This window comes from Lissotriton vulgaris, chromosome 7 (genome assembly GCF_964263255.1).
Source record: "Lissotriton vulgaris chromosome 7, aLisVul1.2, whole genome shotgun sequence".
Lineage (NCBI taxonomy): Eukaryota > Metazoa > Chordata > Amphibia > Caudata > Salamandridae > Lissotriton > Lissotriton vulgaris.
In genome coordinates, this window is record NC_141695.1 from 1,296,531,745 (window position 1) to 1,296,559,514 (window position 27,770).

Below are 27,770 nucleotides of genomic sequence, written 5' to 3' on the forward strand. Positions count from 1 at the left end.
AGAGTGGTAGAGTGAGGGTGGTAGAGTGGTAGAGTGAGGGCGGTAGAGTGAGGGTGTGAGGGTGTTAGAGTAAGGGAGGTAGAGTGCGGGCGGTAGAGTGCAGGCGGTAGAGTGAGGGTGGTAGAGTGTGGGTGGTAGAGTGAGGGTGGTAGAGTGAGGGTGGTAGAGTGGGGGCAGTAGAGTGGTAGAGTGAGGGCGGTAGAGTGAGGGCAGTAGATTGAGGGCAGTAGAGTGGTAGAGTGAGGGCGGTCGAGTGGTAGAGTGAGGGCGGTCGAGTGGTAGAGTGAGGGCGGTCGAGTGGTAGAGTGAGGGCGGTAGAGTGGTAGAGTTAGGGCGGTAGAGTGAGGGCGGTAGAGTGTTAGAGTGAGGGCGGTACAGTGAAGGCGGTAGAGTGGTAGAGTGAGGGCGGTAGAGTGAGGGCGTGAGGGTGGTAGAGTGAGGGCGGCAGAGTGAGGGTGTGAGGGTGGTAGAGTGGTAGAGTGAGGGCGGTAGAGTGAGAGCAGTAGAGTGAGGGCGATAGAGTGAGGGCGGTAGAGTGAGGGTGGTAGAGTGAGAGCGGTAGAGTGAGGGCGGTAGAGTGAGGGAGGTAGAGTGAGGGTGGTAGAATGGTAGATTGAGGGCGGTAGAGTGGTAGAGTGAGAGCGGCAGAGTGGTAGAGTGAGGGCGGTAGAGTGAGGGAGGTAGAGTGAGGGTGGTAGAATGGTAGATTGAGGGCGGTAGAGTGGTAGAGTGAGAGCGGCAGAGTGGTAGAGTGAGGGCGGTAGAGTGGTAGAGTGAGGGTGGTAGAGCGGTATGGTGAGGGCGGTAGAGTGAGGGTGTGAGGGTGGTAGAGTAAGGGAGGTAGAGTGCGGGCGGTAGAGTGCAGGCGGTAGAGTGCGGGCAGTAGAGTGCAGGGGGTAGAGTGAGGGTGGTAGAGTGAGGGTGGTAGAGTGAGGGTGGTAGAGTGGTAGAGTGGAAGAGTGAGGGCGGTAGAGTGGTAGAGTGAGGGCGGTAGAGTGAGGGCGGTAGAGTGAGGGTGGTAGAGTGAGGGTGGTAGAGTGAGGGTGGTAGAGTGAGGGTGGTAGAGCGAGGGTGGTAAAGCGAGGGCGGTAGAGTGAGGGTGGTAGAGTGAGGGCGGTAGAGTGAGTGTGGTAGAGTGAGGGCAGTAGAGTGGTAGAGTGGTGAGGGTGAGGGTGTGGGTGTGTGAGAGGGTGTGAGAGGGTGAGGGGGTGTGAGGGTGAGGGGGTATGAGAGTGAGGGGATGTGAGAGTGAGGGGGTGTAAAGGTGAGAGTGAGGGGCTGTAAGGGTGAGAGTGAGGGGGTGTAAGGGTGAGGGGGTGTAAGGGTGAGAGTGAGGGTGTGTAAGGGTGAGGGGGTGTAAGGGTGAGGGATGTGGTGGTGTGAGTGGGTGTGGTGGTGTGAGTGTGAGTGGGTGAGGGTGTGTGAGGGTGAGGGCATGTGAGGGAGAGTGAGGGGGTGTGAGGGTGAGTGAGGGTGTGGGTGAGTGAGGGTGGGTTAGAGGGTGAGTGAGAGGGTGTGTGAGGGTGAAGGGGCGGGTGAGGGGGTGTAAGGGTGTGTGGGAAGGTGAGGGGGTGGGTGAGAGGGTGAGTGAGGGTGAGGGGGTGGGTGAGGGGTGTGTGAGGGTGCGAGGGTGTGTGAGGGTGAGAGGGTGTGTGAGGGTGCGGGTGAGGGTGGGTGAGAGGGTGTGTGAGGGTGAAGGGGTGGGTGAGGGGGTGTGAAGGTGTGGGGAGGGTGAGGGTGAGTGAGGGTGAGGGGGGTGTGAGGGTGAGGGTGTGTGTGAGGGTGAGGGGGTGTGAGTGTGAGGGTGGGTGAGAGGGTGTGTGAGGGTGAGAGGGTGTGTGAAGGTGAGAGGGTGTGTGAGAGGGTGTGTGAGGGTGCGGGTGGGTGAGAGGGTGAGTGAGAGGGTGTGTGAGGGTGAAGGGGTGGGTGAGGGTGTGTGAGAGGGTGTGTGAGGGTGAGAGGGTGTGTGAGGGTGAGGGTGAGTGAGAGGGTGTGTGAGGGTGGAGTGGTGGGTGAGGGTGAGGGGGTGTGAGGGTGAGAGGGTGTGGGGGAGGGTGAGAGGGAGGGTGGGTGAGAGGGGAAGTGAGGGTGAGGGGGTGAGGGAGGGTGAGGGTGACAGACGCACTACAGAGACGCACTGAGAGGCACACCAACAGACACACACCAAATAGACGCACTGACAGAGACACACTAAGAGACATGCACATACAGAGACGCACATACAGAGACGCACATACAGAGGCGCATATACACAGATGCAAAGAAGCAGACACAGAGAGAAATGTGTACACAAAAGAGTGATACGCACAGAGACAGTGAAGCACACAGAGACAATGATGTACACACAAAGAAAGCAACACACACACAGTGAGCGCATGTACTGCATACACAACACAGACCCCGCCCGCCCTGCTTGTTTAATTGCCTGTTTAGGCTTTAAACAGTACATATAAACAAGTGGTATAATGAGGAATTTTCTGTAAGCAGAAATAATAGGGAAACATTTTGTAGAGCATGCAAAAAGCTGTTAATTTAGTTGAAAAGATAGCTGTTTATAATATTTCAAGTATATAAAGGCACATAAAAGGCAAAAAGTTAGTAAGCAAAGTTGCACAAGCAAAAACTGTAGTGTAATAATGTGTACAGTATAAGGTTATTGGCAGCATTCTGGTATTGGGAGTGTTTGTAAGGTGATAGGGGAGCCTTGGGGCAGCCTATTTAAGATATAGTAGACCTAAAAAAAGACCTGGTGAACAATAAAAAGAAGGCAGGACAATTGAGTTTGCCAATTGTTGTTAGCTTCATAAGCAACAACTATGGCTTTGTATGTATAATATTATAAATGCTTCCATTTTGAAATGACGAGGCTGTACTATAACTATAACGTTTCTCTTTGAAGTCCTCTCAAAGCGGTAGTGAGCAATGGTACTGCAGCAAACGTAAGATTTATATGTTCATCGAGGGGGAGGGCAAAAATATAGAGTCCGATAGGGACCCGCCTAGACACCTGCAAGACCCGGCCCACGTAAACCACCGCACTGTGTAAATGTGTAATTCACCACCCCTTCTCTCCTGTGGTTCAGTCCACGTGACAACAGACATAAGCAGAAGTGACATTTGCATGCTTATTGTGCGCTTGCGCGGTCACTAAGTGCTGTGTGAGGACAGGAGAGGGCCCAGTATGCATCATTAAACCATGCATCCCTGAGTGAGGGTGGCAAAGTATCCACTGAGTAGGGCGAGTGCTGAGACAGTATGTCGGAGCACCGAGGTCACCACTGAAGTTGAACAAAAAACCTCTAGGTGACTTGATTCCTTGTACTGCAGCTATTTACATCATCAGACAGCGAGCATGTCTGAAGCTGCGTGCAGCAACATCATTGGGTCAGTGTCCTGGGTCCTTCAAGGCGCCCCAGTTTTCCTTCAGCAACCTGCAGGTCTTAAGAGAGACATTTTCCAAATCATATCTAACGCTACGAGCATAAGTTTTGACAGACTGTGTATTTTGGGGGATTTTGTATTTATTTTATAAAGCATACCGTTGAAATTAAAAAGTACTAAATGTTCTTAGCCTTCAGCTAGAATTTTTCATAAAATTATGTAGTTCACTTGCATGTTAGTGATGGCCATGTTCCATTTAATAAGCACAACAGTCAAACATCACTGTTCTTTATCATATTATACGACTAATCAACAAGTGTGCTGGGTATGTCACAATGATACTGCCCAGTTAAACCGCAGGTTCTAGCTGAGCTAGGAGGGAATGTAAGGCCTCTCAGAGCAGAACCTTGTGCTTTAGAGCTGGGTTTGCACGTTTAACCCTAAGAACCTTATAACGAGTTGCCATGAGGTCCCAACGGCGAGACCTAATGGCAATGCCAATGCTTGTTAGAAACATGTTTACTGGCAAAGGGCAACTGACAGGAATTAAAACATCCTGCTATAAATATTCATGAAGGGCTCGGAAAGGGAGGGCCCAGATCATCTACACGCTGTGTCCCATCAGAGAGGAATGTACCATGTAACATGGTCCGTACCAATGCAAAGGGGAGCTCTCACGGTACAAGATCCGCACTTAGATTGAGCTAATTAACTGTATCTTAGTTAATACCGTGACCCCCAGATCCTTTTCTTTCGACCTTGTGCACGCGGAAGGAGCCCCAATTGCTATCAACTTGCTTTATCCAGCGTCCGCCTTGGGATCGCGTCCTCAATCATTAACATTAAGTCTAAAGAATTGCATTGTGGGAGCTGTAGTCTAGTCGCACTTTCTTTAGTCCAATTCAGCGGAAGGCAATGATCTCTGGTGGAGAATCCCCGGGCTTGACACGTAACGCCCAGATCCTGTATAGCACGGCTTAGCACAGCAGAGCACCTCGATACCGTTTAATTTTGGCGCTTGACAAACACATTAAACTTTACATTGGAGTGGCTGTGGCAGAATATTTTGTATTGATTGAGAGTTTGCAGAGAGGCATTTTCCATGCCTTCATGTGACAGGCCAAGTTAGTGGAGGGCACGGCAAGGTTTTAGGTTTTTGCTAAGGCATATGGAAATGTGTATTCTATTTGAGTGCCTGGATGAGCTTTTAGCTGCATGTGCCGCATTACATAGCCAACGGGATACCCAATAATGTGTACTTGTTTGCATACGTTTTATTTGCTTTTTTCACACTTTTCATGACTATTATGTATGGATTTCTATCCTAAGACAATACATTTCCTTCGGCGACTCATGTCGCACTCTGTCTCGTCCAGGAAGTTTTCAGTGCATCTAATTGATTGAGGGCGAACATCTTATTGGGTGCTAAATGCCTACGTTACTTAAAATGACACGTCGCTGACAGCCGCCATCCACTGGCCCTTCGTTCCTATTTTGTTTTAAATGCAGGGTGATGTGTAGGTTCAAAATAAAGAAACGCGAAGGGAATACGACCATTTGTAATGTAACCGGTGCTAATGTGAGGCGCTCCAATTCCTTCGGGTGGAGCTCGAGCTATATAAAACTGCAATGAGATAAGAAAGACAGGAAAAAAGAAAGAAAGAATATTTTAAATGTGTCCCCCAAAAACAAACGACTATACTAACATTCTTCTCCTAACCTGCAGTTCAACCTTACCAATCGTCTAGCGAACCCACTAAAAAACATGTAGGGAAAGAACGCAAAAGAAGCTCTCGGCATTGCAGGGGGCGGGGCAGCCGAACCCGAACCCTTTGAAGTAGCCAGGCTGAAAAAAATGCAATTAGGACGGCCTGCGGCCGTGAATAAGTGACGGCGGGGGCGGGGAGAGAGGAACAGATGGCTGTGAAGGGAGAAAGGCTGCTGGCAGGGGGAAGGCTCGTGCATGAGAGCAGGTCACGTGATTGGGATTCTCGTGAACTGTTGAGAATCCTCATCATAAAAAGTCAGCTTTGTGGATGGACAGCTATAGGTCTCTCTGCGAGACCTAAAAACTGTCTAACAGTGGTCGCCAGCTGGATGCACAACAACTGTTTAAAACCTAACGTCAACAAATATGAGATCCTCCTGCCGGGTAGGCACACCCATCTCTGGGGACATTAATGGAGACCAGAAGTGCTAGGGTCCAACCCAAAACCCCCCCGCCCCCTCCAAACCCTAATCGGTGGTAAAAAAAACCCTTGGTGTATGGATGGATGACTCTTTGTCCTTTGAAACCCAAGTTAGGGCCCTAGATGGTCACTGTTTTGGCATCTTGAGAATTCTCAAATACATCATGGGATTTTTCACTCTACAAGTTTGTCAACTAATCGTACACTCCCTTGTTATTTCACGCCTGGACTACTGAAATACTCTTTATCTGGGCGCTAAAAGATCTGTTGCTGCTAGGGTTTTTTTCTCTCTCCCTAAATATGTTTAGATTATCGACTTTCAAGTAAGCTTCACTGGTTGACAATTGAGAAGCCTATGAAGTACAAAAACTGTATGCATCTCTCATAAAATCCTCCACAAACAAGGAGCACCCAGCCTGGCTGCTTTGATGCAATCTTGTTTGCCCACTCTACTAGAGCTTTAAGGTCTGCAGATGTGAACCTTGGCCTTTATACCTCACCCCATAAGAGCCAGAATGGGAGGATGTTCTTTTCAAGTTCTGGTTCCGACCTTATGGAACTCTTCACCGTCTAAGCTAAGAAAGATTGAACATCATTTAGGCTTCAGAAGCTGTTGAACACCTGGCTGTTTTCAGCCTAGGTTGCATTTTCTCTTCTCCCCACCGCTGCTTTAACTCACTTGTGATCAGTACTGGCAAGACACTTTTCTGGGGGCAGCTACGCGCTTAAGAAATATTTTTAACATAACATTGGACCTTGAGCTTAGCCAGAGCCAGGCATCTGGCTCAAGCTTTCAATGGGGTAATACTAAACACGCTCCTTCCTGGCCACAACTGTCAGTTTCCTATTGTTGTTACTCCTGCTCCTTAATACTATTAGGGCCAGTACAGCAGCCAAAATCAGACCTGGCAACTAGGTTAAATTCTGCCTTATTCTCCATGAGGCCATTAATAGAATGGGGCATAGTTCGGTGATGTTGGCAACCCACCCTACTGTGAAAGATGCCCCCTAGCCGGCAGCCCACCAGGAAAGTGCTGAAAGGCCGGTACAGCAAGGACAACTCTGGCTACTACTAGGCCAGGTAGGCTGCAGCTTGGTGGCTTTCACTCGTCATACTCCATTTTGCAGATTGAGTCATGATGACGTCATGGTGCTGGCAAGCTGGGATATGAGAAGAGTAGCGCAGCCGTTATGATAATATTGTGTTAGTAAATATGTTGTTGTATCTTTAAAATCCCTTTTCATATGCAGATGTGGTTCACAGCAGAGATTAAAGATACAAATACAGCAAGTGAAGGTAGCTTTGGAGGCAGAGGCGTGCCTTGGACTACGCCTCATGGAGTCACCATGAATGCAGCTGTCCGCCTCTTAGTGGCATCACTCCTAGTGACTCCTCTGCACCATGCTTCCGGTTACTGCACTTCCGCTCAATGGCTGGAAATAAGTGCCAATCACGTCCCTCTCCATTCATAAGTCAAAGAGGCGGGTGTTCCTTTTTTTGGGTACTCTGGCCGGTACTGAATCTGAAAGCAGTGCTTAATTTGCACCTGTAGTTGAAGAAGGTCGGCTCTGGCCTCGGTTTTGGGGACAGGGGCTTATTTTTATCATCGCCTGTGAGCAAGAGAGAGAAAGAAATGGGGGAAAGGAGGAGGAAGAGAAAGATATAAAGAAATGACACAGAGAGAAAGCAAGTATGAGAAAGAACCTGCAAGAGCGAGCTAACAGGAGAGTAAGGCCCCGATTCATCAAACAAAAATCCGCTCGGAAAGGGGCAGATGCGAGCGGTATTTTTGCATTTGGGAAATTTGAGAAATCACTAAATTGCGATTAATTGCATTTAAGGAATCTCATATTGAGATTCCTTAAATGCAATGCATGAAAGTTTTTAAAATAGCGAAATCGCTAATAGGGCCCGCAAAATACCATGAAGTACCACTCAATGGTAATTTGCAAAAACTTTGAAAAATGCACTAAAGTGCATTTTTCAAAGTTTCATGTTGCGCACACACATGCCCTAAGGGCATGTCTGTGCGTACCATATGTGCACATATCAATTTCAGGGGTGCAACAGGGTGTCCTTTGGACACCCCTGCACCCTTGAAATCGCAATCTCAATTTGCGAATCGCTAATTGCGATTCACAAATTGAGATTGTCTTCCCATTCATTCCTATGCGCCTCTAGGCCCATAGGAATGAATTGGGAGGTATTACTTAATTGCGACTCACAATTTGCGAGTCGCAATTAAGGAATTCTAAGAAATCGCTATTTTTTAAGTGATTTCTTGATGCATTCCATTTTGCAATACCTTAATAGCGAATTGGTATTTTTCACTATTAAGGATTCGCAAATTGGGTTGTTGATGCATCTGGGGGATAGTGTAGAAGGAGAAAGAGGGATGCCCCAGAGGGACTCATTACAAGGCAGTGCTTGGTGTTCGGCAGCACCTGCTGCGGAATATTAAGAAACACTTTGGGCCCATTCAGAAAAAAAGCCCATAAATAAGGAGGGATTAGGGATGCCTACACTCATTGTGTTTGGGGCAGTGCTTTAAATGGGCCAGCACTCACCAGTACTGAGTATCTACTTCTCAGTGTTCTCCCCTTGAGTACCGGACCTTCTCCTTGTGCTATAAGAGTACCAGTACTCGAGGGGCACCTGGGCTCAGACTCTGAGGTATATGCAGTGCAAGTGCTGCTGAGAGCGAGGCTTGAGTGAAGAGTGTCTATGAGCCGCTCTGACAGTCAATAGTCAATGTATTCGGGTGCGGGTTGCTGCTGCCTGCAGCCCTACATTCTAATTGGAATCCCATCAGGAATGTGGTCTAAAGGTAAGAGCTCCCGACATTCAGACTGCCGCTTGTCAGTTAGTGTAAGACTGCAGCTGCATCCCAGCACTAGAATAAACTACTATTAACTGTCAGAGCGCCTACCGCCCTTTGGTCAAGTTTGAGTCACATGTGTTTTTTTTTTTAGTTTTAGATGGCGTGAACTTAACCCAGCAGAATAAAGCACTTTACATGAGAAGTACGTTTTCTATGAAAGTATGCTTTATTGTTTTTATGCTCAGGGTATGCTCAGACATGAGTCCCTTGCTCACTGCACCATCAGGATTCAAGCAAGCCGGGCCGAAGACGGCTGTAATGCCAGAAACCGGTCCCCGGAAGCTTGTTTCCTTTCCAGTAAAAGAATTGGCTTGGTAGTTTGGTCTGCCCTGTTCCCATGATGCACTGGGCCAGGGACAGACTAATTTGCATGTAGCCAGGTTCTGAGCTGGGATGGTGCAGTGAGCTAAAAAACGGTGATGGATCAAGCCCTGATCTGTTGACTGGGTATGAGTGTTCTGCTTAATTCAGATACTCTGTCCATCACCACCCCCTTTTCTGAATCGTTATTGTTTTTATGGCATGGGGAGGTCAAATCCCAACATCGGATTGAAATCCTGTGCAAATCACTTAATATCCCCTTGCCATAAAAACAACAAGCATCGCAAATGCAATAGGTCTCGCATTTGTTGGGAGTTGGAGTTATTGGCATTATAAATGCCAATGTTTTTAGGTCTCGCCTGAGCCAGCACATGCATTGCTCTGCTAGACATTTAGTAAGTAGGCTTTCAAAGTGCTACCAAAGGCTTTAGCTGGCCTCAAGCTTGCGGTTACGCTGCCGTGCACGCGAGCAGCCGCCATCTGGCATTCCTATCTTTTCCTCATTAAGGGCATAGCTCAAGCGCATCGCTCAAGGGTACCTTTCACGATCACTTTCACTTTGGCGGCGTGGCCACATGGCTCGCAGGTACACTCGCGATTACTTTCGCTTTCACAGCCGCATCACTTTCACGGCTGCGCAGCCCTTTTAGCGCGAGGCGCATGCCCGCACGCACCACCTCCTTGCTTGTTTTTCAATGCATTTAAGTCTGGGCTCAAAATGCAAGACTGACCTACTACCTGAATGCTTGTTGCATGATAGGCAGCACATTGCTTGCCTTGTTAATGTTTGTTTACATCTGCTGCTTTCATTTGAAGGCCTGCAAATTGGAACATTTGGAAAGGATAGTGAAAGCCCAGCGATCTGGAATGATTTCTGTGTTTTTTTCCCGTTTTGTATTTCCTAAACATCTTTCTTTAAACATGTGTTTAAGGATTTTAATGCATACTCTGTTTCCTCACAGAAAGCCTTGGAGTCATTAATTATTGGCATACTTCGCTAAGAAGCTGCTCTCGTCTGAGATTTGCGTGGGCGTGCTTAAGAATAAACTGAAAGCAGAGGGTCCTTCAAGGCTGCTCGCTATCCGGGGGTGGCCTCTACTCCCAGCTGCACGACTGTCTGCCTGCTATCTGGCCGTCTGGGTGTTCAGGTGATCCACTACCACAGACAGAAAACTTCAGAGCACATCAAAGAACAGCTAGGGGTGGGCTTACTTCTTTCTTGGAGAGTCCTGCATCTTGGGAGATAATAATTATTTACTCTCAGCGCAACCAGAAGAAATGTTTAATTCCAATGTTTTTCCCTTCGCCTTGCACCAGCAGTTTCCACGTTAGTTCATGAAAGGAGATCTTGTATTGAGAATAAAATGCCAGAACACAGAAAATGTGGGAATATTAGCGCCTCAGCCCACCGCTGACGTAAGGCAAGTCTGCCATATACCAAACAGCTTTATGGACAGAAATGTGGTGAGAAGTGATAATGTCGCAAAAATGTACCACAAAGAAACTGGCGTGAATGCATGGGGTGAGCATGCAAAACTAACCTACAAAAAAACGAATGGACTGACCACTAACTCTGGGCTCTCAGGTCCCGAGCTACTTGCCATAAAGCGCCTCGACGCCTTGTCAGGGGTAATCGCTATATAAATGCAATTTAAACGCAGAGGTAGTATTGTGGAACTAAACATCTTCCCCGGTTAGCAAATCTTCGATACCAGCAAAAATTCCTGCAAAAAAAGCTTGGGGACAAATTTGTCCCATAGAAACTTTTGAAACATTAGCGGTGTATTTGTGAAGCACATGTTCATAATGACACACAAGTTGGAGCTGAAGGCTGGTGTTTAGTGTCATCCATCAATTGATCACATTTTAAGGGCTACGGGAGGGAGAAAGCACGGGACTCGAACCTGTGACCATGGAGTGAAAGAGACATTCCAGAAGGGATGCGTAGTCCACTGACCACCAGAATCGGCTTTGCCCTCCTCAACGAAAAGTAGGTTTTGCATGGTCTTCTCTGTGCAAAACCTTTTTTGCACAACCTCCTCTGTGCAAAATCTGCTCTTTTGCAGAAACGCTTTTCGCAACTTTTTTCATACTGAGAGCTATCACTGCTTTCAGGGCTCTTGGTCACAAACTTTAGGTAGTTGTCGGATAATGTAACCATTTCAGTCAGCAAATGAACTGTACACAAATAATTCACAACTGGGATGAAATAATTACACTTTGTAGTAATACATGATTGCAAGTTGTTTGCATGGTATAAGTGTATCAGCAAGGTAACTTACAGCCAACGCCAACTAAGTGCGGAGTTTAGGAGCATTTATTTAATAAGTCAGAAATCTGTCTAGGTGGTTTTGTACCACTCCAAGTCACATTTTGGCTTAACAGAGGATATACTTCTCCAGTGTTAAGCACAAATCACACAATGCCTGAGGTTTGGGCAAAAAGTTAACACTCCCATTGGCATAGCCAATAGGTCTCGCCTTTGGGACCTTATAAGTGTTTAGTTATCCAGCACAATATCCTTGGTGCAACAACATCAAGTGTTGCATGGCTAAACACTTATAAGGTCCCAAAGGCGAGACCTATTGGCTACGCCAATGCTTGTTTACCTAGCAATGTTGCAGGGTGCAGTAACATATGTGGCCAAAGGAGGGCCTATGGCACCTCTTTTGGGCACATATGATACTGCAACGTGGCTAGGTAAAATACATTGGCATTTATATTGCTAGACTGTCGCAAGAAAGGGAAAACTGGAAATCAGTGTTGGGATCTTTCACGCACCAAGAAATGCATTACCAGTCCTACTATATAGTGTGTATACAGACATCTGACCCCTTCTAGACAGCATTCAAGCCCAGCCTCCATAGCGATTGAGAGCAAAATGTGCACTTCTATCTAACTCAAGAAATGTCCTTATGTATTGTGGGCAAAAACACACAAAATGTATGTGAGGAATGCCAAGAACAATCATTTGGCACACAAGCTCAGCCATTGTTGAAGTGAAAGTGCGCATAGCACGCTGCAAATACAAACGGTTAGGCTGTCACAGAAACAACTGAAACATGGACAGCGTAGGATGCACAAAATGCATTACCTGTGATGTTCACAGACTACTCACAATTAGGTACACCCTACAGAATGCATTCCCAAACATGCTCTGCACAGGGTTTTCATCTTGTTGTGTACAAATCATGCAAGCACAATACACAGCTTATTATAATACATAGCCATTTGCATAGTCACAAAGCACGTGCTCACTGAATACACATATATACACAGCACTTATTAATTCTCAATAATGCACGGAATATATATAATGTCAGCACACTGACAGATAAAACAATAGACTTTGTGTACACATAGTTCCAAGCAAAGGAAATACAATGGAAGCCCCCAACACGCCGTAAGTGTATTGACTTGCAATCATAAGCAGAGTCTGTTGTCCAGGGTGCAGATCCCTTGCACACCTTTAGCCCTTCACGGAGGGACAAAACACAAACTACATTTACACACACACGCACACACACACGTGTGCACACACACACACACACTCTCTCTCTTCCTTTTTCTCACTCTCTCTCCTCTTTGGTGTCTGATCTAAGTTGCAGCTTGTACTTAAGAAAGCATACACACTGGGAAAAGAGAAACATACAGGATATGGAGCCACCTAGTGGCGTTACTACATTAGCTGCATCACAAGCAGCCGCGGCCGCCACAATAAAGAGTTGGCGGGGCGGATGGAGGGGGCATGGGGAAGCGCAGTAGGGCAAGCGCACTGGGGTATTATAAAAAATACATTTAAAATAAAAACGTACCTGGAGCTGACCCGTCGCTTGGCCCAGTCCTTCCTGGTTCCAGCAAGCACTGGGGCCACGTGAAAGAGTCCCTGCAATTCCCCCGCTGCTCTCACGTGAGAGCAGCATAGGGATTGGCCTGAGCGGGCAGGAAAGACGCCCAGCTCAGACCAGGGAGTGCGTGGGGTTTCTCCAGCCCTGATGCTGAATGCAGCTGGGCTGGAGAAAACCTAAGTGCGCATGTGTGTTTTAGTCGGCCTGAGTCGGCTGGCCAAAATACATTTGCGCACTTAGGGAGTGGAGTGCATATCCACTCCTCTTCCCAATGCCCCGCCCCTACCTTCAGAAGCTAGCTCAGAGCCTGAAAATGAAAAATTAAACAATGACATTTTTCATTTACTTGCACTGAGTCAGTAATGAGGCAACACTCCTCCTCCATTGTGGAGGAGCCGCCACTGATCACAAGGAAAGAGGTTAGGGCTTCACTGTTGGTATTTGACTTCATATTCCTCTAGGAGCTCAGGGCCTGTGAAACAGAGCTGTGGCTACCCTCCACTTAGAAAAGCACTGTGCACACATGCACTCCTTACCCACTGCATCTCATTTCTGCACACAGACCCAATCCTTAATTTGAAAAATAATAAGTGACTGGGCTCTGACCAGGAGGCCACAGCAGCTTTCACCACCCATTGTACCTGTCATCGCTGCGAAAACAACTACTAACCATCTCTCTCACCTGCAAGTGTGACAGTTCAGATTATTCCAGCTCCCCAAGGCTGAAGGAATAGCTGGGGAGGCAACTATTGGTATTTTTTGTGTGTATTGTATTCATAAACACACGTTTTTATGCTCATCTCTTAATTGGATGAGCTGCGCCACCATGTGACAGACTGTCATAAGTGCAGTGTTGACAATTAAATGCAGGTGCTGAGCTCAGGGAACCAATTAAGTGGCGGTGAGGAGCACCAAAACCCGCAGCTCAAATTAAACACTGCGCAGACCTCAGCTGTACATATACTGCCCATGTCACAGAAGTGCAATACAAGGCACAAACTGCTCCTAGCAGGCATGTAATACACTTCATGTGTCTATCCACATCCTGCGCACAGCGGCAATACAGAATGTATACTGTATAGCGCACGCTATGAATTGTATGTGTTGACCTTTGATAATATATGCAGACAGAGTATATTAAGAATTTCATTTCTGGCTTAGCCCACACCTACTCCTTCAGCAAATGGCCCTTCTACGCAGGGCCGGCTTTATGGCAGTGCGACTGGTGCGGCTGCACTGTGCGCTGACCTTTGGAGGGGGGGCTGACCTCAAGGAGGGCGCTGTGTTTAGTAATAACTTATGATTGGAGAGATGAGGGGCACATTTGCCTGGTGGTAGTGAGAGAATCCAGGAGGCGGTCGTGGGAGTGGGGGCGCCAAAAATGATTGTCGCACCGGGCACCACCAATGCCAAAGCTGGCCCTGCTTCTACGCAAGGAATTCATCTCCCTGGGAACAAGAACTTGCAGGTTGGCAGTTAGAGAGTACTTAAAAAATATCAAATCTCATTTTGAACATTCAGCTGGTGCAATTTTTTGACATTTTTCAAGAACCTGATAAGATCAAAGTTCCTTTTCAGCAGAGTTGACCAACCCAAGCCAGGAAATGATGCAGGTTTGTCTGCTGAGTTGCATTAGTGCACATCATGTGTAAAACCGAGAAACCTTTGATACCATCTGTCGCAGCCAAAAAAACAATGAACCAATTGCCTGAAGCCTGATGATAACGGATCTCGGCATATCGATATCGCAACATCTGGAATTTTGGTACTTAGTATTTTAGCCTGTGCCCCTATCAGGGATTTCTTAACATTCTTTTACCGCTTTTGATAAATGTATGTATGTCTTCATGTTTATGGTTTTTATTAACTAATAAACTATTTTTGACTGAGTGACTAATCGACATGTGTATGCATGAGTAACATAACATGCAATCTACAACTGCAGTCTTCTGAAGACCGCTTAGGGTCAATGTGTACTTAGATGATCCGCAACAGTTTAGATAATTAAATAATATTAGCAGATTAATATAGATATATAAATACGCAAAACTAAGAGTTAAAAAATGAAAACTCTCTTTAAATGTTAACGGATTTTCAAAATGGAGAATAAAAATCAAATTGCACCATTATCTTGATTTGAGGGAGCAGCACAAGTAAAGCAAACAAAATCTAGTATGGACGTTTAGGGGCCTTAAATGAACCAATGGTTTGCGCCGACAAATATAGAGCATACATTTGGGGCAAAAAAGACAAAGGGGCAGATGTATCAAGATTACAATTTGCGAATTCTAAATAGCGATTTTTTGCTAATCGCTATTTAGAATTCGCAAAATGGAATGTAAGTAAAAAATCGCGATTTTTTAGCGATTCCTTAATATTCTTTATTTGCGAATTCGCATTTTGCGAATTCGCAAATAAGGAATAATTTCCAATGCATTCCTATGGGCCAGGAGGCCCATAGGTATGATTGTGAAGTAATTCTCAAATTGCAAATTTGCAATTTGCTAATCGCAATTTGAGAATTATTTCAAGGGTGCAGGGGTGTCTCAAAGACACCCTGCTGCACCCCTGAAATGTACATGTGTGTGCATATGGCGCACATACATGCCCTATGGGCATATGTGTGCGTCACATGCCACCTTAACAAATGACAATTTTTGCTTTTTTTAAAGAATTCGCAAATTACCATCAACAACAAGTTGGTGGTAATTTGCGATTTCTTAACCAAAATTCGCAAATTAAAATTGCTACATACATAGCATTTAAAGAATCGCAAAAATTGCGATTCCTTAAATGCTATGGCAAAATAAGGAATCGCAATGTTTTCCGATTCCTTAAATTGCGATTTTTTCATGCATTCCAAAACATGCAAAAAGGCCGTTTGCGATTCGCAAAGGCCGAAATTCTGCGAATTTCGGCCTTTGCGAGTCGCAAAAGGCCTGATACATCTGGCCCAAAGTGTTATGCAAGCAACATAGTATGTCACCTCATCTTTTAGAAATAAAACTGCATTTTGGAAAGACCCAGCCTTCCCATTAGAATTAAATTGTTGTATATTTTTTGTTTTTGAATAAAATAAAATATTTCATAATTTGTGAATTTGTTTTAAAATATACTTGTTTGTGTATTATTTCTTTATTATTTTGAGGCTCAAATCATAGACATTGTTAAGGCAGACGACCTCAGCTTCCAGGAATGATTCACTGGGGTCCCCAGAAGTCAAATTCTTAAGAACAGCTGGCATAAAACCATGTTCTGTATGAACGATGTAACTGCTATGCATTAAGCGCATACTGTGACTCCACACAGCATGTCTATTCTGTGATTGCCATGTATACTGTACACATGTATTGTATGGCCCTCATAATACTTGAAACCTTAACGCTTGTTTCTTCAAGCACATTCAGGATCAGTTTGTACAATACCCAGGGCTTTAAGTGGGCCGGGTCTGTCCGGGTCTGAGCACCGGCAGTTTTTTTGGGGAGCCCTCGAAACGTGTCTCTATCGGGCTCTATTTCGCGGCTGGCAAAGGTAGTCCTTTCTTCATTTTTTTTTTCAGACCCGTTTCGAGGGCCCCCCAAAAAACTGCCGGTGCTCAGACTCTGCCCACTTAAAGCCCTGGCGGTTGCTGCTGTAATGTTTTACCATTTTCTTTTAGGTAACGTGTCTGTGACATTTTGGGAGAAGAATTTACAGCTAAGGGGGCCAGAACGCGATCTCTGAACCTATGCTACTGCAGTGAGAGCTCAGTTTCCTCACTGAGAAGTGGTCACGGCATGACGTGGTTCCAGCCTGGGACGATGAAAAACTGAAGAGGCAGAGGACCCCAGCCAGGCGTGCAACACCCATTGGACTTAAAGGGCTTCAGCGGCAGCCCCCCCCCCACTATCCCCCCCCTCGTGTGTGTCAGCATGCCTGAGACAGCCACACAGCCGCACCCCAGCACTTCACAGGTCTTTAAGACAACGTGCCTGTTAATGAGGCCTTGCTGTTGTTTCACCCCTTCTAAGAGCCCCTGCAGCTCCACTCTGCCCATTGATTAAAGATTCACCCCCCCCCAATTTTTTTTATTAGCCCCCCCCCGCCCCCCCCGAAATGTGGCTCTAATTGCGCCTCTGCCCCAGGCAGCTTGCTCCAGCAGGACCTACACAACCTTCACTTAATGAATTGGCGCCGTGTTTTGAATTGGAGAGGTCGGGGAAATTAGTTTCACCATTTTTTACCTGTGGAGCCCCATCCTTGATCTGTAAGTGCAGTGGGTTAACCCCACGGTTTGATTAAAATCGTTTTTTAATTTGAGCTTGTATAACGTGTAGATTCCAGTTACAAACTTGCATCTTTATTTTTTATGCGTGCGTTGTGATTGAAAGCCAAGTGCCTCCTGGCAAGGGACTGTCTACGCTGCAACAAATTGTTTGTTACTTTTAGTTCCGTAATGCTGATCTTTGACTCTGTGATGTCTAGTATCCAAAGGGTACTTCTTACTTTCCTGCGTCAATGCCTTTGGGTCAAGTCTGCACTGTATAAAATTGCAAAAATAAACTAATGAAGATAAAATAAAAAGCTGAAACATAATTCCTGGGTGAGATACTACTGTATGGCGGCTTTTCCATATTGAGGATATTTGCATTTGTTAGATGCTGTTTGTGTGATTCACAAAAATAAAATGTAAACCTAAAAACAAAACTGGTCACCAAAATGCCTTTTAACCCGTTTTGGTTCAATCAAATGACCAAATATGGAGATTAGAGGGTCAGCCAGAAAATATTCTAGAGGTTAAGTTCACAGTAGAGGACCTTCATTCCAACAGAAAGAGAGGAAGACAAAACACAGAGAGAAGAGGGGGGGGGGGGGGGGCGAGTGAAAGGAGTGTGTGGATGTGATACGGGCACAAAAATAATGTTGTTTATACTTGGCTGCCCTTGATAGCCCCGGCTTTCAACCTGAAAGGTCGAGCAGAAAAACTGCACAGTTTTAGTTGGGAGAAAGTCACCGGGGGATTGAAGGGATCCTGTGTGCAGCAGTGCTAGTTATCTTGATTTAGACCACGCCCGACTCGGATAGACCACACCCCTTTAAGAGATTTACCACGCCCCTTTTAGAGCACCCCCAGTTTTTTTCCCACTTAAAGCCCTGACAATGCCACAGAAAGGTTAGAACAATGGCTTTGCAAGTGCTTGATTTTACTTTTACTACTGAATTACGCTGTCCATTAATAATAAGTTTGTTTTCCACTACTAGACCCAGTTCATGTCATAGTTAATAAAATTCATACATCTATCACCCAATGTGTATTCACATTTTAAATTGATGCGCCCATACTGCAGCACTTTAATTTAGTTGTAATGGAATCACATGCTATTTGCACCAAATACTAGTTTTAGTAAGTTAAGTTTTGTAATGAGAGACTCTGGTGTAAACCATTACGCTGATGAACCCCAACTGTACTGAAAGACATCAAATATTCATGTCATCGACACCCTGACAACATGCCTCTCTCTGCACCAATCAGTGGTGTAGCAAGGGGGAAGCTGGGGGCAGTCCCCCCAAGCGGCATCAGTTTTGGGGGCAGCGGCCACCTCCCGCTTTTACCCGCTGTCTCGGGGTGGCAATCAACTCCCTCCCAAAGCGGCAGTCATCGGGCGGCAATCTGGGCTGAACCTCGCCAGCACCCTCCCTCTATCAGGGCCGGACTGGGAATCAAAACCGGCCCCGGCAAAGTGCTCGCCTGCCTTCCCCACCCACCCCAGGGGTTGCGGTTGCCGCCCAGCTCTTTGCCAGGGCCGGTTTTCGGCCGATTTTGCAGCTAAAACGGCCCTGTAACAAAATCGTCCCCCACCCCTGCGGCGCACCGGGAGATTGCCCGGTGCTCGCTACAGCCAGTCTGGGACTGCCCTCCATCCCACCTGGTCTTCAATGCTACTGCAGGGCAGCAAACACAGAAACCGCCACAGGCGCACAAAGGGCTAGCTACGCCACTGACACCAATACTGGCTGAAAGGCAAACTTCTGCTCTTGAATCGAGAGCAAAGCAAATTCCCTCTCTTATCCTTGTTAGCATTTGGAACTATCTTAACCTCAGTGGCCCCGCTGCTGCTCCTGCGCCATCAGTTAAATCATTAAGACTCCCCACTGAACATTCACTCTCATTTATCCCACCATTAACAAGATTGCCAAAGCAGCAACATTTCCTCTACCTATTATGAAGAAGATATGTCACCTAAACCCTTCCAGCTCCCTCAAGACAACAGTGCAGGCTTTTGTCATATCCAGGCTGGATTTTGGAAACTGCTTACTAGCTGGAATTCCCCCGCCACATGTTGCCCCAATCAAAGCTATCTTTCACTCAGTGACAAGTTTAGCTCATAACGCAAACCAAAAATGTGACTGCATTACTGCAACTACTATTGATCTACATTGGCTTCCCATTGAAGCCAGGCTATGTTTCAAGCTCTGTGTCTATAAAGCCGTACATGAAAACTGTCCTCCATATCTAGCGGAACAGGTAACCATCTCAAGAGGAACCAAATGCCTGAGAAGCAAAGGCTCTTTGATGCTAGAGTTCACAAATTTAAGTCTTCACTAGCAAGAAAACAATCTTTCTCCGGAACAGGTGTTACCACATAAAACTCTCTACCTGTAAATCTTAGAAAGCTCACCCCTCTTGCTACTTTGTGGAGACACCTCAAAACGCAACTGTTCCAACAATTTCTAACCCAATTGTAATATTTTTCAAAAGCAGGCTGCATCAATATAGATAATGTGACTTAATCACCTATTTGCCATTCTGCCTATTTACCCTGCTTAAAGGTAGCTCATATACTGTGGTAGCCTTTTTTGTGTTCTGCTCTGTTTATTTTCTTCTCCAGTCTAGGGATCACCAGCAGATTTGACACAATAGGTGTAGATTTGAGTACATTTTAAATGTGTTTTATACAGATCCTAGTACCGACGCGTATGGTTTGATTGATATTCGCCTCATTTCAAATTGTCCAATTTTTGCCATGACAATGAATTGAGGAAACCATTACCACTATGTCTTTATTTCTCGTCCCCTTCCAAATCATTGAGGGGGACTCACCCCAGGAGATGGGCAACTGAAAGCCCTGCATAACAAAGAACATATCTTTAACTCCTTTTTGATCTGCAAGGAATAGGATGAAAAATCCCCTCAAAAACACATTCTGTTTTCTTTCCGTTAACTGGTAGAAGCAGGCAAAGCATTGCCCATCTCATGTTTCACTTATCATTTCCACTAAAGTCTCTTCCTATATTTGACACAGATTCATGTTTGAGCTTACTGCTGGATGACTTCTGTGGTCAATTATTTTTTCTTGTTTGTGGGTATGGGCAAAAGATGAGTCAAACATAATTTTGAAACAGAGGGCGGACCTGGCCCGACACTGTAAATGAGAGTAAGACATATGTGACAATAAGAAAGAAACTTCAACGAAAAGATGTTTTGAGGGGAGATGAAAAACAGAAGAAGAAAAGGGAGGGGATTCCCTATCCAGTTGAATGTGAGAGAGAATAAAAACTGCCCAATCTAATTATGCACCTGGTCTACTAAACCCAGGACACAAACCAGTCTATGTGTTTAGGTTCAAGCCTGGGCAGCATATGGGATGCTCTGCGAGGCATGCTGTATTCAGGTAGCGACTTGACGCTCCGCCCACTCTCCGCCCATATTTTTCATTGGCTTGTGCCACTGTCCACTGTAAACTGTGGCTGTTCATTGGTTAATAGGCTTAGTAGTCCCTCCTTGACTCATTTTGTAATCTCCCATGGAGAAACCCTCTGGAAAGGGGAGACCACTCGGTCCCCCCGAACGTATGGATGGGTGCCCCGATCCCCCGGGAAACCATTGTGGGCAGGGGGCGTGTCCCGGCTGGTATGCCTGAAGCGGCATAGCCGGAGCATGCCCCTCCCGCCCAGAAGAGGTTGGCCTAGACACCCGCCCGGAAGTCCGTGCACGGATGGGCGCACCTGAGGCGGGCCCCCGCCCTCCCGCAGATGGATAAATAGCGCGGGAATCCAACGAAGCTTCCTCTTGTTACTGTGCTCTGAAGGCTGCACCACTCGTCGCTCGTGAGCCCTCTGGGGAACAAGCTGCACTTTTTTGAGAACTTGTAATCTTTGTCTTTCTCTTTCAGTATGAGGCGTGTGGAAGATCGAGTCACCTTTGCGAGTCAAGTCGGACGGAGTGATCGAAGTCATGCCTGGCAAGAAATCTGGAAAGAGCTCCGAGATGGAAAGGATGCTGCGCACGTTGGTGAACCAAGTGGCGGTGATGGACCGAAAGTTGGGTAAAGGTGACCGGCTCGGTCGTGGCTTAGCGGCCATCAGGAAACAGGTGGAGGCCCAGAATGCCCCCTCGGGGCGGCCTAAAAGGGTCATAGGATCGGCCTTGCCGAACGTCACCCCGGGGGATAAGGGTAAGAAAAGGAAGGGGAGGGCAGGTCCTAGTGAGGTCCCAGTCCCAGTAGTAACTGCACGGAGTCCCGGCGCGGACATTCCCGTCGCGCCGGCGGCCAGCCCGGTACCAGGACCGGATGGGGGTTTGCCAATTCCCGTGGTGATCACGCCACTGGGGGGTGACCAGATGCCCCCAGAATTAGCACTTCAGTTAGCAGCGGTATTACCCTGGCTAAAGAAGGGAGCAAGGGGATCAGCGGCTGCGGGAGACCCGGCGGAAGAGGCCAGATTAATTATTGAGCAGTTGCGGCAGTCAAGGGAGCCGGGACAGCGAATGTACCTTCTATTTCCCTTCAGATGGCGACGGGGGTCACGGCTGACGGTTGGGAGAAGACAACGGACACAGCTGGGAGTTTGGCTGAAGTCGGTAAGAGAGCGTTGCCATTGGTCTGGGAGGGCCCAGTACCCTCAAGGCGGGAAAGTTTATCGCAACATATTCCCATGGTTACAAAAGAAATGGTGTGGGGAGACAAATATATTAACATGTTTTCGCTTTTGACTGACCATCGTGAGTTAGAATATGCAAAGACCCAGAAAGATCTATGGCACCCCAGCGTATGGTGGGCCAAGATGGCGGAATTCAGGGTCGATGAGACCATGGTGAACTGGGTCAGGGCCGTTTCTATCTTCACGGCAATTATCGGAGAGCGTAAACCAGAAGTGTTGACTGACCTGGCATATTATCAGAACAGGATCATGAATTTCCATGCGATGTATGGGGGAAATGAATGGAAGGGTTATGATGTTGCCTTTAGAAAAGCAAAGGAGTTTAATCAGGCCTTGACATGGGATTGTTTGGATACAGTGTCATGGCATGCTCAGCTCTTGCCGGGACCGGCGGGTACTTCGGTGCCAAGCACGAGTGGCTCTGGGGCATTCCATCAGAAGCCGTCACAGCCCTTTCGGGCGAGCGCCGGGAGGGATTCCCAGCCCAGGTCTGGCGGGAATGGAGGCAAGCGAGGGGTTTGTTGGGGATTTAACAAAGGAACCTGTAACAGGCCTCAGGGAACGTGTAGGTTCCGGCACGCATGTTCGGGCTGTGGGAATTCCTCACACCCGGAAACCAGTTGCCGGTCTAAAGCCAATGGCGTGGGAGGAAAGGGGGGATCCAAGCAGGATTGATTCGGTGCCTCGGAAGCAAACATCTTCGCCCGTTGATATCTTGGCTTTGACCCCTTGACTGAACCGATACCCTGATCATGTGTCCGCCGGGACTTTGAGGGATGTTTTTTTATATGGCTTCAGGATCCCGGCGGGCAATTTTCGGCGGAGCCCTTCCTGTAATAACCAGCTGTCTATTCAACACAACCCTGCGGTGGCCGCCAAAAAGATAGCGAAAGAAGTTAGCTTGGGGCGAGTGGCAGGTCCATTTGGCGGCCCACCAGTTGCGGAATTTGTGTGTTCTCCTTTAGGAGTGGTTCAGAAGAAAGACCCGGGGGAGTATAGACTCATCCACAATCTATCGCCCCCTAGGGGGGGCTCAGTAAATGAAGCTATTGACCCCGAGGTATGTTCAGTGAAGTATGCATCGTTCGATGACGCAGTCGTACTGTTGAATCGCCTGGGCCCCGGTGCATTGTTAGCTAAAGCAGACATTGAATCTGCATTCAGGTTACTCCCGGTACACCCCCAGGACCAGCGCCTGCTGGGATTCACGTTTCAGGGGAAATTCTACATGGATAAATGCATGCCCATGGGTTGTTCGATTTCATGTGCCTATTTTGAAATGTTTAGCTCCTTTTTGGAATGGGTGTTCACCGAGGCCACAGGGCATAGACAGGTGATGCACTATTTGGATGATTTCCTCTTTCTGGGCCCAGCGGGCACTCAGGTCTGTGCGCAGGCGTTGCAGGACTTCCGCACGCTCATGCGGGGTTTTGGGGTCCCATTGGCGCCAGGTAAGACGGTGGGGCCATCTACCTCACTCGAGTTTCTGGGTATTGAACTAGACTCGGAGGAGGGGTGTTTCCGTCTGCCGGTTGAGAAGGTGGCCAAGTTTAGGGCTTCCTTGGTACAATGTCTCCGAAAAGAAAAGGTGACCCTACACCAGTTGCATCAGACAGTGGGTCAGCTTAATTTTGCCTTAAGAGTGATGCCGATGGCTCGCCCTTTCTCTCGTTCCATAGCACAGGCTATGGTGGGCCTTAAAGAAGGACACCACTGCACTGGACTGTCGGCTGAGGTTCGCCAGGACATGCTCATTTGGTTGGCATTTCTGGCGGATTTCAACGGTCGAGTGGTGTGGAACAAACCCCCAGCCTCGTCGGACGAGCTAGGATTGTGGACCGACTCGGCGGGGAGCGCGGGATTTGGCGCAATCTTTGGAAACCGCTGGTCGGCACAAACATGGCCAGCGTGGTGGCACACAAGCGGCCTAACAGGTAACATAGGATTCTTGGAGCTATTCCCCATTTGGGTGGCTCTGATGGCATGGCCAGAAGACTTTAAGGACCGCTCAGTGGTGTTTTGGTCAGATAACATGACAGTGGTCGAGTGCATTAATCACCAGGCTGCACGCTGCAAATGGATCTTAAGACTGTTGAAAGAAATTGTATTGCGATGCATGAGATTGAATGTACAATTCAGGGCAAGGCATGTGCCGGGTGTACTGAATAATGCAGCTGATGCACTCTCTCGTTCAAACATGCAGGCTTTCAGGGGTTATCTACCCACAGCGGAACTAGTGGCGGCACCTTTCCCCGAAGCACTATGGCAGATCGGTGCCCCGGACTACAAGACCTCGTGGCAGCCAGTTTAGCGCCCAGGACGAGGAAAGCTTATGAAGGAGCGTTCCGTTCATACTGCGCCTTTTTAGGGCCGGTAGGGGGGCATAGCTGGGGGCGGGAAGAGTCCTTGCTCCAATTTCTGGTGGCACTTCATAAGGAAGGCCGGTCGGCAGCAACCCCCAACAGGTATAAGGCTGCCATATCATTTATGGCACAGCTCCACGGGATACGGGACCCGACGAACTCCTTCTTAGTCAGGAACGCTCTCCGCGGCTGGCAGCGCCTAGAGGGTCGCAGACAGGATAAAAGGCACCCGATTGGGTTGGGCAGATTGTCCACATTACTAGCGAAGCTGGATGAGACATGCTCCTCGCCCAGTAATGTAATACTGTTCCGAGCAGCTTTTGCATTGGCATTCTATGGGGCCATGCGGGTAAGTGAACTAGTGGCAAGGAATAACAAGGATGTGGGGGGAGGTCTACGCAGGGATCACGTCCAAGTAAGGGGCGATTCTCTGCTGATCTCGATAGCCAGGTCAAAAACAGACCAGGAGGCGTTGGGGAGTAGTGTGGTGCTGCAGCGCGCTCGGGGGAACCCCGGTTGTCCGGTACGGCATTTGGAGGCCTACATGAAACAGAGGTTGACAACATGGGGGGGGGCCCTGCTTAGACACGAGGACGGCACCCCGTTGACAAGATTTCAATTTCGGTGGGTGCTGGCAATTACGATTGCAGTGGCGGGCTTGAACCCGTGTGATTTTGGGACCCACTCATTCAGAATAGGGGCCGCTACAGAGGCTACGGCTCGGGGTCTGCAGACAGAGGAGGTGAAGCAGTTAGGCCGTTGGTCCTCGAATTGTTTCAAGAGGTATGTGCGCCTGCACATGTTGTAAAAGACTGATGAAATGCACTCACGCTTGTTGTCTTTTGTTTGGATTACAGTTTCGCAAGCCTGTAACGCGGGGCGGAAATTGGGATCGGCCTAACACCAGCTGACCAGCGGGAAGGGATCACCGAATGGAGATCAAGTGGTCTGGGTCGTGGGCCACTCATACGTGAGACGTGCCGGGGACATATTCAAGGCAGGTGACGCGATCCACGCATCTGAGGAATATGGGTTCAGAGTGACCTTCCATGGGAAGGGAGGCCTCTGTATTGACCGATTGCAAAATTTTGTGGAGGAACTCTTAGGGCGGCACAGGTCACCGCCACCTGTAATCATAGTGCATGTGGGAGGCAATGACTTGGTGAGACTGGGAAGACGGGTGTTAGTTGAGCACATATTGTCAGCAGTCAGCTGGTTGGCCAAGAGGCTCCCTGGGTGTACGATCGCCTGGTCCCACATGATTCTCAGAAGAATATGGCGGGGGGGTTTGTCTATGTCAGCGTTGAACCACTCGGTAAAGAGGGTCAACAACAAGATTGAGAAACTGTTTCGCTCCGCTCATCTCCAAAGCATTCCCCATGGGTGTATTAGGGGGGATCGCTATTATTTGAATGATGGGGTGCATCTGTCCTGGGCTGGGAATGACTTACTCATAGGAGACTTCATAGCATGGCTAGTGGGTTTGAGGAGACATGACCTTTAGGAGGTGTGGGGGGGCCAGATAGTCGCTCAACTATCCGGCCTGTGGCGGTAAGGTCATGATCGGTGAGCAGTGATTTCAAGGTCCCTAGGGGGGGCGCCACCCATTATGGATGGGAGCGCCCGGCGGGAGGCGGCCATTCGCCCCTCCCACGGGGGGCGGCAGCGACTACGGATGGGTCGCCCAGGGGGAGACGGCCATAGGCCCCTCCCACGAATTTCCCGGGGGCCGGATATCCACTCCGGCGGAAGAGAGTGTGGGGAAGGGGGGGAGTCCACGCTGTCCTTCTTACGGATACCTCACACGGGAACTCGGACGACCTTAAGATGGCGTCGAGTGAAAGGGGGCCCCCACGACAAGGGAAGTTACAGTTGGCTGTGAGGGTAAAGTCCTCTGCGCATGCGCCACTCACACCGTGAGGGCGGGAAGTTGGTAATAGGGATCTGACACCGGTTAAGACCTTGCCTTTGGCCCTTAATGCTAGGTTGTACAAATTCAAAATGTTATGCATTTTCAGGATGCAAGACTCGGCTAGGAAACCTTTGTATTAGAGATTTGTTAAGGTTAGCCTAAAAACTTGTCTTCATCAAAATGTAATTGAAGTTGAATTTGTGCATGATTCATGAAAAGTTTTAATTTAAAGTTTTAAATTTTGTTTCATATTTTAATAAATACGGCCGGGGGGGTCGTGAGGCCCCCCCGCCTTCCAAAAGTTTAAACCTGTGTCTGTCTCCTCCCATGGGGAATTGGTGTTGGGAGGGGTGGCGGGCATCCCGGCCCATATGGAAAGGGGAGACCACTCAGTCCCCCCGAACGTATGGATGGGTGCCCCGATCCCCCGGGAAACCATTGTGGGCGGGGGGCGTGTCCCAGCTGGTATGCCCGAAGCGGCGTAGCCGGAGCACGCCCATCCCGCCCAGAAGAGGTTGGCCTAGACACCCGCCCGGAAGTCCGTGCACGGATGGGCACACCTGAGGCGGGCCCCCGCCCTCCCGCAGATGGATAAATAGCGCTGGAATCCAACGAAGCGTCCTCTTGTTCCTGTGCTCTGAAGGCTGCACCACTCGTCACTCGTGAGCCCTCTAGGGAACAAGCTGCACTTTTTTGACCCACCCACCAGCCCCTGGGTTGCAAATTTTGTGGAATAAAGTAATTTTCTCGTTGATTATTTGAATGTAATAAAAAGATACAGTCAATTTTTGCATCATGAATGTATGCCTTTGATTGAATACTTGATTGTAGGCCTTTTTTCCTTTGTAGAAACGTAATGGAATGGATTCAATAAAGATTGTGTTTGTGCTTTAGGACTTTTTTCCCTTTGTAGCAATGTCAAAGTCGGTGAATTGTCAAGCTGTTACAGATTTAGGCATAATTTTCTTTCCTTAGTAGGTAAAACAACTGTCATATTTATTTTTGGTCGGGCGGTAACGTCATGATCGGTAAGCGGTGATTTCAAGGTCCCTAGGGGGGGCGCCACCCATTATGGATGGGAGCGCCCGTGGGGAGGCGGCCATTGGCCCCTCCCACGGGGGGGCGGCACCGACTATGGATGGGTCACCCAGGGGGAGACGGCCATAGGCCCCTCCCAGGGGAAGACGGTTATATGCCCCTCCCACGAATTTCCCGGGGTCCGGATATCCGCTCTGGCGGAAGAGAGTGTGGGGAAGGGGGGGAGTCCACGCTGTCCTTCTTACGGATACCTCGCACGGGAACTCGGACAACCTTAAGATGGCGTCGAGTGAAAGGGGGCCCCCACGACAAGGGAAGTTACAGTTGGCTGCGAGGGTAAAGTCCTCTGCGCATGCACCACTCACACCGTGAGGGCGGGAAGTTAGTAATAGGGATCTGACACCGGTTAAGACCTTGCCGTTGGCCCTTAATGCTAGGTTGTACAAATTCAAAATGTTATGCATTTTCAGGATGCTAGACTCGGCTAGGAAACCTTTGTATTAGAGATTTGTTAAGGTTAGCCTAAAAACTTGTCTTCATCAAAATGTAATTGAAGTTGAATTTGTACATGATTCATGAAACATTTTACTTTAAAGTTTTAAATTTTGTTTCATATTTTAATAAATACGGCCGGGGGGGTCGTGAGGCCCCCCCGCCTTCCAAAAGTTTAAACCTGTGTCTGTCTCCTCCCATGGGGAATTGGTGTTGGGAGGGGTGGCGGGCATCCCGGCCCATATGTTACATGTGTTCTTACTCAGTAGGCTTTAATTACAGCCTCCAAGCACTATTTTCCCAAATAGCTTTGTCCTGCCTGCTGGCAGGACAAGCTCTCTCCTAACGCTTACATTTTTTTTATAGCACAAACACATTTGCAATGCAATTGGTCTTGCATTTGTGAGGGTGTATGCTAATGA

The 27,770-nt window shown here is 48.0% G+C and overlaps 1 protein-coding gene across 2 annotated transcripts in view; it reads right to left on the bottom strand.

Annotated features, from left to right (window-relative positions):
• The window catches only part of LOC147703531 (uncharacterized), a 399,722-nt gene that overhangs the window by 136,811 nt on the left and 235,141 nt on the right, over positions 1–27,770 (bottom strand). The window lies entirely within an intron of this gene.